The following is a 14271-nucleotide window of genomic DNA, read 5'->3' on the forward strand; positions in this document are numbered from 1 at the left end:
TAACCAGCGATTATCCGCAGCAAACACATCACGAATTGCATACTTCATAAATAATTATTGAATTTAAATATGTACTCAATAATTATTATCGAAATGTTAGAAAACCTACTGCGCTTGTGTAAATAGTCAAATGTATGTCAATTAACCGCAAGTATTGTTAAATCTGTAGAATAAATAGTTCGAAGAAGCTAGTTGCTGCAATTTCATTAAACCACAAATGCCGTTAAGAATAAAGGAGGAAAGGAAAAAAGATATTCCATCAGCAGTTATTGACAATTCATATTAGAATAGGTAAACCAACCGACGACGCCGACAACGAGCGATGAAGGTACGAGTCGAATTGTAGCCATGGAAAATGAATCCGACCTCACTCTTCTGGGATTAGGATTAGACTTGTACCGTATAGTTATACCGAGACGTATAATATTCAAAATACAACGGGGCCATCGGGTATGCGCATAGCTAAAGTATCCGCACCGCTAAACCGGAACCACTGCAAGAGTCGGTTGGATTTGTGGTGCTGGACGAACAACGGACCGACTTTAAACCTCGAGAACGAAAACGGCGGGTGGAATACCTCGATGCACCTAATATGTATTACGTATATCGTGCATGATACGCGCGTAACGATTATTTCATAGTCGCCAGTCGCGACCATCGCACGTCAAGTACGCTAATCGCCGAACTCGAAAGAGTGGATTTAAGGTGCGACGACAGCGCCACGGCCGATTAACGATGACACCGTTTTGACATCAAGATACCCCTTGGGGGCTGATTGACTCGGTATCGATTTGAGAGTGATAAATCGCCGGTTCGTTGCGTACGAGACGCGCACCGTCCTGGCGCCAGAATTATATCCGCGCATGCCTCGAGGCGATTCGAATCGCGATAAACGATCCAGGCATCAGCGTTGACGAACGCGTGTGCAAGGTGTAATGTAGAAATCAATGCATTCCTTACCTGCGGTGTAAATCTATTTCGCTGGGTTCTGCGTTATTTTCTTTAAATAATAATAACAATAATGAAGTATAGACAAAATTTATGCACACCGTGAACATTTGAGGAAATGAAACTGTCCGAAAGCAGGCACGGGCGTGGCCCATAAAGCGCGCGCTTTCTCGTCCGTGAGTTCAGGTACGTTAGACGAGTGTCGAATAGTTTGCATCGTTAGATCACCTACGTCAAAAACCCCGTTTTTCGAATTTTTCTGTTGACCACAAACCCATCAACTGCGATAATTTTCCAAGGTTTCGTTAAGGTTTACTGATTTTTTCGCAAAATTGAAAGAATATTTCGAACAATCTCTCGTAAAAGTTTCTTATTATCTCATTTGTTTCAAAAATCGCATTATCGAAAATGATGAAAAAATATTGGAAAAAATTTAAGCTTTTGCGAGGTTTAATCTTCGGAAGAAATAATATTCTGAAAGAAAATCAGCAACCTTGTCACACCATTATTTCAGTTTTGATTTCAGCCTCATGGGCTCCCCTCAAGTTTCACCATTTCAATTCGAATATCTCCTCTTCCGCGCTAATTTCTCTGACTACCAAAACTTATTCCCGACTGTTTTGCAGGTTATTATGCAGAAATGAACTTTCTTTTTTATATTCGCGAATGTACGAGAAGAAATATCATCGCGAGCTCACGTTAATTCCAGCTGTTTCAACGAAATACCGATCAAAACAATGAACGAGAATAAATCATGGGTCGGGAGATTCTCTGAAAAACATAGCGGATAAAAGAATGTGAGGACTCGGACGTAGATTTAGATCTGAAAACGGAGTTTAATTTTATGCAAAGCAGGAGGAGAGGAGGCACCAATCTCCCAGGATCTCGTCGTTCGTACAAACATGCATGCATACATACATACATACATACATATATATATATATATATATATATATATATGTATATACATCGTTAGGTACAATAGTACAAAGGATCGCAGCGAAAGCGTCGCGAGGACCCTTTTGTTTCTCGAATTTCATCGGATGACGAAGGTCTGATATTATGATCTTGATTCACGCCAGCGCTACGCATATACACACATATATGTGTATATATATATGCATATATACAATACAGAGATATATATATACACATAGCATACATCCATATTGTTTGTTACAAAGGGTGAAGTCACCCATTTTACCTCTCCTTTCTAATGATCTAGTATAGTCATCATAGATAGAAGGCGTGTAAGAGCTCTCATATGTTATAAAATGAATAATGTTGCTCCGTCAACCAAAATTATTGCAAAGACAGTTCTGTTTCAGACTTTAAACCGTAAACACGTATTTTGCTATCAAAGCATTATTCCAAATATTCAATTTCGTTGTCCGACAATTCGCATGAAAAGTTCACGAACCTAATTATTTATTCCGTTACAATAATATATGATATTGCACGTATCTACATGGCATAAGATGCTAGAATTTTGCCCTCCTCGACAACGGCTCGTTCTCGTTTTTGTTCTCGTCACCAAAGACAAACGAGGACAGCGGCCACACGATGCCCATAAGATGACCGCCGGGTCAACCAGCGAGCCGAATGACTAGGCTCATACCTACTTTATGCCCGGCAGAAAGTACGGGATTTGGTACGCGACGCACCCACATCAAACGATTATACGCAAGGTATGTACATTACATTACATACATACAGGGTGATTCAAGTATTGTAAACAGTTTTTGCGGATGATTGGTAAGTTTTTTTTTTTTTTTTTTTACTACCATTATCGTTATTAAGAGCAGATTTTTCAGAGGAACAGTTACAAAATAATGAGCAAAACAATGCAAATTGCTTAACTGAGTTTCTGTAACTCTCTGCGATTATGACCAACTTGAATAATTCGCCAAGTCGTTTAAAAACCATCGACGCCCGTATGACTGCAGTAGGGTAAATTTAAACGAAGAATAACATTGTGTTCGCAAAATTAACAATTTCACGCGGAATCTAACGTAACAAATTTACTATTCTATACTTGAATTGCACCGTACACAGTAGAGTATGTTGATTTGTAAAGTTTCATATTGCAAAGTGGAATAATTTACCTACTCTCACTCAACCGTTTACACTGGCTTATATTTACAGGAGCACAAAGTTTTGAGCCTGCGTAATAATTTCACTGCTTTGTCGAACAGCTTCAGGTACGACCATATGTGCATGGGTGAACTTCGCAGCCCGGTTATAGGGACAAACCCATGAGTAAATAAGACGGGAATGGTGCTGTTTATTCACAGAATTATGAAATCATGCCGAGTCGTACTACTGCTGTATAACAGATATCGTCAAAGTTGAGGAAGATAGCGAATTTTAACCAATTCCACCTGTCTCCTCGGAGACAGGCGACTCTCTACTCAACATTCTACGGAGCGCGACGTGCCAATTTCCTTTCAAAAAAATGTATTTGCAAATTCTTGACAGTAATTACAACGATAAATCGCATATAAACTTGAAATAAATCCTCGATATTGACGAGGATTATGCAGGTAAATCATTCGCGCGAAGAAGAATATAAAAGTGTGCCGACAACCGATTGATTTTTAAGACGCTGGGAACGCGGATCTTCAGTCCAATAACTAACAGGACTCCGTTATACTTAGTGTCCGCCGATGATATTCCCGATACGTAGTTGAAAGTTGGTTTATTATCAAGAAATTGTTGATTAATCAGGAAAATGTAGAGTGGCAACTTTGCCAGTAATAAAATATAAAGGAAACAAAAAGAAAGACAAGTGATACTGGAAAATTTAAACGTTACATCTTTTGAAAACAATTGATAAATTATTGTAGTAGTATTGCGTGTAGTTCATAGAATAAAATAAAATGGTACGATTTAATGTTAGTATAAAACTGGTTTCAGTATTTGTTTGACGTCACTCTACGATAACTCATTTTATTCGAAAGACTATTTTCCGCAAAGACACTGAAACAAATTTTTTTGTCGTGTACCTAATTCAATAGTACCATTAGTTGATAATAATCAATATCGGTGCAATTGTGTCAATTTAAAACACTATAAAAACAAACTGTTTGTGAACCTGTAAAAAACCAATCTTTCGAACAAACTGACTGAATAGACTCTGAATCTACTAAATTTTTTTGCACTTTGAAGCGATTTGAGACGAATGATTAGCAACGAAGCTTGCAACAAGCTTTCGTTTACGGTTCAACTATTTCAAACTTTTGCATTTTTAAATAGATTTTCGTACATCTTACGAATATGACAATTATACGAATAATCACTACACAACTATTTCGAATAAAAATCATTCGTAAAAAGAATAGATTTTTGGCCGATCAATTTCTCTCAGATAACTAAGACGACAGAAATAAATTATCCAAATTTTTGCTCCAAGGTAAACAGTCAGTAACCTGTATTTTCATTGCTCTCGTTACGTTCTACCACAGACAATTCTCGATACAAGGACACAGGTATTATTATCTGGAACACAACGTGTAGCCAATAACAATTAACAGAAGGTTCGAAAAAAAAATTTTAAATTTACAAAGATAGGTAGAGATAATATTGCACATGAAAATAGATTTATAATAAACCGCTATAAAAATACGCAGCAGTCTCCCGGGGTTTTTCCAAAAAATAGTTCTTGTACGAGATGAGAACTCGGAAGCGGATATTCTATCAAAATTATATATAGATCTATAACTCGCTCCACCTAGGTAGAGCATACATGAAACAGTAATGATAAGGTTTAATTTATTTCCCAAGGTATTTTTCCAAACACCGAATTTTCCATTTCATCCTCAATTCTTTGTTTTTGGTTTTTTTTTTTTTTAAATATTTATAGTACAGTAGCGATTCTGATTTCAATATTTTTAGCAAGTAAGGGTATTGTTGCCGCATGGTACTTGTTATGGGTATGAAGTCAGTAACGTTGCTGTAACGATTCGCGTTTAGGAAAAATCGTTACTTCGCGCCTTTAGAAACGTCTGAAATTTAGTAAACCATGCTAAATAAAATATACTCATACTTGGCAAAGCAATCTCCTTGAAAGTAATTCTAAAATTGCGCAATAATAATTTGTTTCCCTGATATTTCCTTTGCAACTTAACGTTACTAACTTCAGCCCCATTACTTACTCAGATTTAAGTTATTAAATTGATCATTTCTAAGCTGCAATAAAACAATAAAATCTTTGTTCACAGTTTCGACTCTAGTGTAATTGGCACAAGGTTTTTGCACCTGGGGTACTTTTTGGGGATAAGGACGGACAATAACTACATGTATACAAACAACGAACAATAAAGCTTTGCAGGAAAAGAGAGAGACAGAGCTAGAGGGAGAAAGTGTTCTGTAAGAATCTTATAGAATCTACACAAAAGATAAGAAGAGTTGCATTTGAAAACGTGAAAACAAATAATGTTAAAAAAAAAAAAAAAGAAATGGAAAAAGAAATCTTTCCCGCACAACAATAGCTTGTTATCCGCCTAACATAATAGGGTACATACACACCCACATGCATCATATACATATGTATATACAAGTAGACAATATTTGTATAAGCTGGATCTGGCACGGATTGTACAAGTATGCACACTGTAGAAGGTGCGTGTGAGTGTGTGGTTGTGGGACCGGGAGGAAGGACGAAATACGAAGCTGCCGGTGTTGGTCGGGCAAAAGTCAATATTAGCAGCGGCGCCGGCTAGCGACGGGCGAACCTCGAGGCAGGTGCGGCGGCATCGAGAGCTGATTGTGAGTGAGAACGGCCGTCGACGCCGTCGGAAAACTCAGTCAGCCGAGGCCAGGGCGATAGCGACGCTATCGGGGACGGCAATGCGGGTAGGCAGCCTTTGTCCGTAAATATATGCCATCGATTCCAGGAGGGAACGGAGGGAAGGGTAGAAAGACTGGAATGGCCGATTGATCGATGGAGAAGGAGCGAAGTTCAGAATTTTCAAAGGCGCGACAAGTATCCAATGCGTGGAAATATCGAAGTAGAGAATGTCGAAATACAGAGAATTAAATGTACGGAAAGTCAGTGGAGAATAATACAAAATACGGAAAGGTTAAGACGCAGGTAGAACGACGGAATCTAGAATCTTTTCTAGAAGTTAGCACGTAACGGTATCGTGACGATTCGTTGTGAGGAAAAATCGTTGTTTCGTGATTTTGGAACCGTTTGAAATTCAGTAAACCGTAGTAATAAAACAAAAATTTAATCCCATTCAACAATCTTAGTTCCTTCAAAATCATCGCAAAAGTAAGAAAATAGCGATTTTCTCCCAATGATTCGTTACGATAACGTTCCTAACTTCAACCTCGTGGAAAATCCTGACTACTCTACATTACGGAATTCTATATATTCCGACCGTTTACATTTCTTCACATCTCCATACTTGGACTTTCTGCATTTTTTTTTCTAAATTCAACAAATTAAATTATCGTCGCTTCGTTGAAAAATTCGATACCGTGACCCTTCTACTTTTCGATCTTCCTGTACTTTTTTCCACCCCAGCGGTGGCTATTGGCCCGTTATTATTACACGGCTCGACGAACGAACGCCCGCGTTTTCCTGCTTCTATTACACGCGCATGAATAGTGCATACAATGCCTCGTGCAGAGCGATGCAACGACGTTTAGCATGCGTGTCGCCGTATCTGGGATTCAGGGGCGCGGCGCGGTGTCGGTATTCAGATTAGATAAAGACATTCGACGTAATTATAACTCGAGCTGTAACTACGGTGCGAGGCAGGCGCGAATATGCACCGTGTGATCGAAGCAGACAACGCTTCGGCCTACAAGTTGCCCCAAAACACTTTGAAAGGAACTAAAAATGAATGAATCAACAAAAAACAAAAAAAAAAACAAAAAATGTAGCAATAGACAAAATAGGAAGTGATGCAAACCGTAATGACGGTATTTTGTGGAAGAATTCGTAGCCTTGCAAACCAATTAAATTAGAGGAATTTACACGGATACCATCGAGTGTTACATCAAAATCTTCTGTTGTTAATACCTGAGTCTATATCCATATGATAAAAGGGTCACTATATTTGTCGGCTTCTTTCAACCATTTTCGAGATTACATGACATGTAGCAATAATAATATGAGGATCGGGATATTGCAGTTTTTCAGTCCAATTATCGGAACGTAAAGTCCTGCGTATTTTGGGTTTTTCCATCGGGGAGCTTTCGAGATTTCGAATATAGAGAAGAAATTAAAAATACCAAGCATACAGACGTACAAACAGCTCGACGTCGTTCTAAGAACCTGTTTTTCGCATATCAGGGGCCCGTGATCGTGAAGATTTCGTAGAAATGAGCAAAAAGTAATTTTTTACAGAAACTTTTTTTTAAAACCTTTCATGCACCTATGCACGTGTATATAACCATAATTGACGATGACGAGTAAAACAACAAATAAAATTCATCTACCCACCTAAGGTTTCGGTAACAAATTCACATTTCTATTTATACAACCGTTGCATTTATAAACTTGTACGCAACACGTGCAGCGACGGAACGTGAAAGTAAGTAAAATTAATTGAGTATAATTACCGTCGCTATAATCGCTCAGCTGCAACGTTTCATTCACCTAATGTACGCGTATTTTCAACGCGACACCTAAGTATGTCTATGTATCGATGATTCGCACCAAATTACCGGACTTTTACATCTTCCCTTCCCCGAGATTCGAACGTGTATAAAATACCGGGAAAATTCAGCTGCGATCACAATTGCAAATCAGCAGTAAATTTGCCGCCGCCTCGACGACGCGACGCGAGGTTACAAACTCCATCGATTAACGACCTACCGTCAACGTACTTCCAAAATTTCTCGTTCGAGAGAGTGAACGTTGCAGTGAGCCGGAAAAAAAATTCTCTTTTCCAAACGCGCGTCAAAATTTCGGTTAAACAAAACGTATGGAAAATCGGGAAATTTGCGAATTTTTTTAAATCCGTAAACTACTTGACTCATAAGCTATCTAAATACAGATTCTTGTAGAAAATTTGAAGCTCTATAAAAAAAAGTACCGAGATAAAATTCTCCCAACTCTGACTGATTGACAGATATTCGCCTATGACTCAATGTTTGATACGCTCTACCGAAATTTTGATGCGCGTTTCAACGCAACGATTTTTTTTCTTTTTGCGCACCCTAGTGTGTATAATTTAATTTTTTTTCACACTTTTATTATTCCCTCAGTCATTCAAAGAGGAATAACGCGAGTGCGTACGAAAGTATTATTGGTTACTTACTCTGTCGACTTCTGGCTTCGGGTGAGGACGACGATGACGACGATTGCGCGTTCCAAGTTTCGTTGCGATCTTTTTAATCCAAGGATCGGCGACGATTTCCCGCCAGTCGCGTCAATTTTTCTTCATCTTGTGGTTATTATTATTACCATTTGTTGTTGTTGTTGTTGCTGTTTTCGTTATTATTATATCTATGTCAATGCTTATCTTCTGTAAATTTTCTTCGTACACAAATACGACACGTAGCTGTCACTCAACACTGCACATCTTTCTTATTACATGGATCAGGGAGTTGTGTGCATACATCCCGTAAAGAAAAAGAACCACTGTGCAAGCCTAACGCAACGTAACGCGAGTATTTCTGTCTGTGTGTATGCGTACGTTTGGTCTGTTTGTGGGTGGGTGGGTGTGCGCGTGTAAGTTACGTGAATAATATGGATAGGTTTGAAATATTGTTTTCTCGACGAGGCTGCGTCGCGCTCCTCTCTCTCTCTCGCTCTCTCTCTCTCTCTCTCTCTGAAAGTACGATAACGCGTTACACGTGCATTTATGTATGTTTAACCACAGCTTACGCAGCTGTCACACCGGCTATCGTCAGAACGTTAACGTTAACAACTTGGCTACAAGTCCGTACCTATTTTCGTGCATTGTTTAACCTTCTTTATTCTTTGCCGTTTAAATATATTTTTCCGTTCGTCAATTCAGTCCCATCACACCAAAACAACGTGGCGACCATCGTCGATTGTTTTTGTTATCCTTGAGAACGACGGGTATCGACTACAAACGGCAATAATATGCGACGGCGTGGTGTTGACGTTGTTTCATTCGCACCAGAGTATCGGAGGAACTCAACTCCGCTGACCGACGACGACCAATTCACGTTTACCCTCGACTCCCGTCACTCCTCGATCGATACTAACCGCCGCAGTAACCGCAATCGTCACCGTCGTCATCGTCGTTATCATCACCGTCGTCGTAACGATCCGTGGGTTAAATTCACCATGAATTTCGCCCCGTCCTCGTAATCCTCGACTCCGTGAAGGAGACGAGAGACGCGTATTCACCCAACGCCCTTCTTCGACTACCGTAACTCGTTCAAACAAATACGCCGAACAGCCGCACGATGCTCACTTCTTTTCCCGTATACGTACGTAACAATAACAACAAACAACAATAATAACAACAAGACGGCGCGGTTAGACGACGCACAAAACTGCCGGGCACAAAACACGCGCCGTTGTCAAAGGTCGAAGGTTCGTCGAGGAGAAGCCGCGCGACAGGCGAAAGAGGACGACGATCCTCCTTCCGTCCGGCACTCGTCGAGACCTAACGGCCGAGCAGCGAGCGACGTTTGTCGTCTCTCTCTCCGTTCATTTGTTTACCACCAGCTGCTCGTTCGCGTCTCTGACAATGAGACGCGTGGGCGAGAGAGCAAGTTGAACCGCGCGCGATCAACCGCCAGGCTCGCACTGCCAGCCGCGCGAAGGTTGTCGCAGCTCGGTGCCGACTGTCAAATGTTCGGACCGTCGTCAGCTGATCGCCACGCGTTGCTATGGTAACGATGGCGAGCGAGCGCGTGGAAGTCCGACGGGATTGGGACGGAAGGACGCGGCGTCGCGTCGAGTCGACGGATTGCGAGGAGAAGACGCCGAGGAGTGCGTCGGTGGGTGGGTTTGATCGCTGCGCGCGTGTGGCGACGCAGATTTCGGGGGGGGGGGGTGGGGGATGAAAGAAGGGCAGGGAGAGATCGGGGTGAAGAAGAAGAGAAGAAGAGACGAAGAGGCGAAGAGAGAGGGGGAACGAAGAAACTAATTTTCGGGGCAAGTCGGAGGCCGTTCGTTGTCTCGCGACGTGGTTTTGACGTGCTGGGTGGTGTACGTACCGAGGAATTCACAAGCGGCGTTCACCGTGCTCTCGTGACGGCAGCCGGGCGTGCACTGCTTCGCCTCCTCACTCGGGCAACTCCGTTCCCTCGCCACCCGGTCCGCTAGCGGCTTTGCTAGTCTCACTATAGGCTAGCTGCTCTCCTCGCCGCGGCGTCGTCGGTCCGTCGCTTCGTCCCTACGTGCGTACGGCGCAGCCAGCGTCCCTGCATCGACGGAGACTCCTTCCTTTTTCCTTCCTTCCTTCCTTCCTTCTTCCGTGGCTTTAGACCAGCACGCGACAGGAGATTCTTCGCCTTTGCGAATAGAAGCACCGGCGGTTCATCCTTCTCATTGTTTGTATCGTTATCGTTTGTAGCGTTCGCATGCGGATAGGATATTGCGTTTCTCTTTCTGTTTTTTTTTTTATTGTTTCTTTTTTTGTCACCTTCTTTATTCGTCGTTTTTACAGATAGGTGTGTGCGCCTGTGCAGTGGCGGAGACTGAAGCTAAACACCGCTTGACGCGTCTGAAGCGGACAATATTACGTGCGATTGCTCTAGTCGATTTATATACCTATGTAATATAATATAATCGTAATTCACGAGTGTGATACGAGATTTTTTACTGGCAACACGCGAACGAGTCGGTTTGTCGAGGTCACTGCTAGAAATTATCTGTGACATTGGGGACCTAGAGCGCATTCTTGAAATTCATCGAAACAATCCAGTGGGATAAAGCTTGTCTGTTATATAGGTATATATGTATATATTACTAGCTGGCCCCGCAAACGTCGTCCTGTCTGTTCCGGTAGGTGCGCGATAATGTATTAACAATACGCTAAATAAGTTTTTTGAAGAACCATTGTCTCGACGATACAAATACATATATTGAACGAATATGACCTCAATCGGTGAAGTCGTTCAGAAGTTACACGATCGCCAACAGACGCACCAAAGAATTACACATCTATAATAAGATATATATAATTTGGTTTAGTCGACCTCTTCGCAAGGATGCTTTGATAAATATAAATTCTCAATACGTATCATTAGGGTGGCGTTGACGAATGTTGTCCGATCCTAAAATATTTAGGTAGATTCTTGATACATTTCAATTATTAGTAGCAAACCCAATATTTTTTCATGCGAACGTGTTGACGATATGACGACATGCGACACTTTCCGCAGTAACGGAAGATACGACTAAACTGACTAAATGGAATTTTTGCAAGTTTTCCAGATTCTTAGATTTTTGTGATACATCTAGTACTACACTTATTTAAATCATTTAGGAAATTTCTGATTACATTTTCAATACACGTTCAAACACTATACGTAGATAATTTGGAAAAAAAATTAAGCACCGTGGGGGTCCATTCAAGTATTGCCTAACGCTAAAACAAGGATAGGCTATTCAGAGAAATGTTATCAAATGTTACCCTTTGGTAGTAAGCATTCCAGATAAGCATTAGCTGACGTAGAAAATTCGAAGCGCGTGCTTAAAGCCAACACGTCGCCAGCTTGAGAATAACAAAAAATTTTCTTTAAACGATGGTGTTAATAATGCATGAATTGCTCAATAATAATGTCTTAGCAAATATGATGTTTATTGCATGTATTCAAGAATAAAGACTATTTTTAATTTATTTAATACTCAATGAATAATGAATTCACGTTTTATTGAAAATTTTAATAAGTATGTGTGTATGTACATGTGTATTAATAATTAATAATAATCAATATTTAATACAGTAGGAATAAATTGATCAGGATGTAACTACGAATGGAATTTCTGCCATTCCGAGGTAACGAATCGATTTGCCGATAATCTTTTCAAAAAGCGTTAGTTAACGTTGAAAACAGTAGTAGGCAAAATAAGCAAACGTTTCCAGTCGTTGTCATTAAGAGTGGGATGCGGAAATTTGCAAAATTTGCGTTAGTTAATACTTGATAGACCCCCCGATGAAGTAATTCAACCGCTTTATCATCACGGAATCGTGATCATTGATTCGTAACACCGTAATCGCACAAGACGCATACGGCCATACGAAACACCGCAGGTTTGCCTTGCATGTAAAACTCGTGGAGGGAAACAACGAAGCAATCAATGCAGATACAGCCGAAATATTATATAAGCCTTAAATAACGACTACATTTCGTGTCGATGCGATGTAACGAGTCGAATGTTTTGCCCAAAATAGATCAACTACGGCTCGGTTAGGTAAATGTTTCCGTACAGAAAACGTCCCACGGAAATTCTCTCGGATCCGCGTGTGAGACGAATAACAAACAACGTGCCGACATATTCATTCGTATTTTCCTCAGGTCGCAGGTGAAAAGAGTCCAGCATTACCGTCTGTTAAAAATACACGGTGTTATTTCCAGTCCTGCAACACTGCGTACACGACCAACGGCAGCATGCTCCTCTTATCCATCTGGTGAAACGTATCTACGTGTTTACACAACGCGACCGATAAGTCCCAAATCAATCGCCATCGGCACGCGCACAGGGAGAAAAAAGAATCGGATCAAAGAAGGCCTCGTGGCGGATTTCGGGATCGCGAGACCTTGCGTCACACTACAATCTTCCGCGTGGGTGTCTTTGTGTTTCGCATCTCTGTACGCGTAGTATTATTCACAGTCGTCCTCGTGGATACATGCTTGTGTGCGTGGCCGTTGCATTTCGTGTATTCCACGTCGCGACGTGTCTTCGTCTGTTGCGATCGCGAATGCGCAAAAACTGCTGACTCGATTCTTCGAACCTTCCCGACACCGCCGGCCTACCTCAACGGCACCCACATCTAAGTCCAACCGCGCGCTGCTCAAAGGCAGCGACAAAAACACCAGCTTTTGCACACATCTGGCACACCTTTCGTGTCGGTGTATATGCAGTACACCTTTGTATTAGACTGTTTCATTTTTTAGTTTTTTCTTTTCGTCTGCGTATATATATTTTCTGTACAACGTGTATATATTATTATATATACGCTATAGACTGCGTCAAAAAAATTGCGATTTTTTTCAATGTATTAGACTGCGGTGCCGCATTGAATTTTTGTATTGGCCATTTGATTAACACGTAAGAAATCCAATTCTAACGGTTGAACGGAAATAATAATTTTTCTATACAATTCTGACTGGTAGCTTCGAAATATTCAAGATTGCCTAAAATGTGGTTTTTCACCTTTTGGAAATCTGGGTGCCTAGGATAAACGTCTAGCTTTCTCGACTGGGCCGTAGTCAAATGTTGAATAATATCTGTCAAATACACGAAATACATTAAATTTATTCAATTCAATCAAACTCGATGTGCCTATCTATCGGGAAAATAACATTATCAATAATTTTTTTAAAAATGTTATGGTTTGATAAATACTATTTTTACATTGAACATTTCCATGCGTCACGTTTTGATGCTTTAGAAAATAGCATTTATTCGTTAAATACTTTTGTCCGTTTAGACAGTAATTTTCCATTTAAATTCTCAAGAGTCTATAAAGGTGGATTACCTGACAAATGAGTGCGAAAGAGATATTACCGTGCGATTAAAAATCTTCTACGACGCGCCGATACGATAAAAACATATAAGTTGTAAAACGCTACCATACGGAATTTCGTCCGTTGTATGGAACAATTATTATCTCCCTCCAATCGTCAGAATTGGATTTCTTGCGTGTTAATTTAATAGTGAAAACAAACTCTCGATGCGGCACCGCGTAAAAAAATCGCAAGGCGATTTCTTTTCACGAGGTTCAATATTACGTCAAAAACTATGATTTGATGAAGTGGGAAATCGAAAAAGTGTTTTTTTTTTTTCTGGGGCAGTCTAATGCACACCCACACACACACACACAAGGATACACGCCACCCAAGCAGATCCAGGCGTGCGCATGTAAACACGCGGCGCACGCTCGAGTTAATCAGACGCCAGTTCTGCGAGGCCACGTGTTCGTTAAGGCTAATAACAACCCATATATGTATGTACATACTTGCTCTTAGAATGCAGAGAGTTATGTGGAATATTGAAAACAAAACCTTGGCTGGGCGAGAAGTTTTCCTATCGTTAGTCACGCAGAAATGTGTTATCAACTGCCTTGGTTGAACGGATTTAGGGCTGTTCATTTCAATTTCCAGCCTATACTGGTTTCTAATCAGGTCGCCTGATGATTTCGATCACGGCTTTGGAAG

At 40.8% G+C, this 14271-nt stretch overlaps 1 protein-coding gene across 2 annotated transcripts in view; it reads right to left on the reverse strand.

The window, feature by feature from the left end:
- The window catches only part of LOC124301778 (mental retardation GTPase activating protein homolog 4-like), a 258515-nt gene extending 248319 nt beyond the window's left edge, over positions 1-10196 (reverse strand). Inside the window, exon 1 of one of the 2 annotated variants that reach the window (XM_046757194.1) lies at positions 10102-10196. The gene's annotated coding sequence lies outside the window, so the exon portion shown is untranslated. Of the gene's footprint in view, positions 1-8222 lie in introns of both variants that reach the window. The other variant, XM_046757193.1, reaches the window with a different exon arrangement.
- Between the last annotated feature and the right edge of the window lie 4075 nt (positions 10197-14271).

Source organism: Neodiprion virginianus, chromosome 4 (genome assembly GCF_021901495.1).
Source record: "Neodiprion virginianus isolate iyNeoVirg1 chromosome 4, iyNeoVirg1.1, whole genome shotgun sequence".
Taxonomy (NCBI): Eukaryota; Metazoa; Arthropoda; class Insecta; order Hymenoptera; family Diprionidae; genus Neodiprion; species Neodiprion virginianus.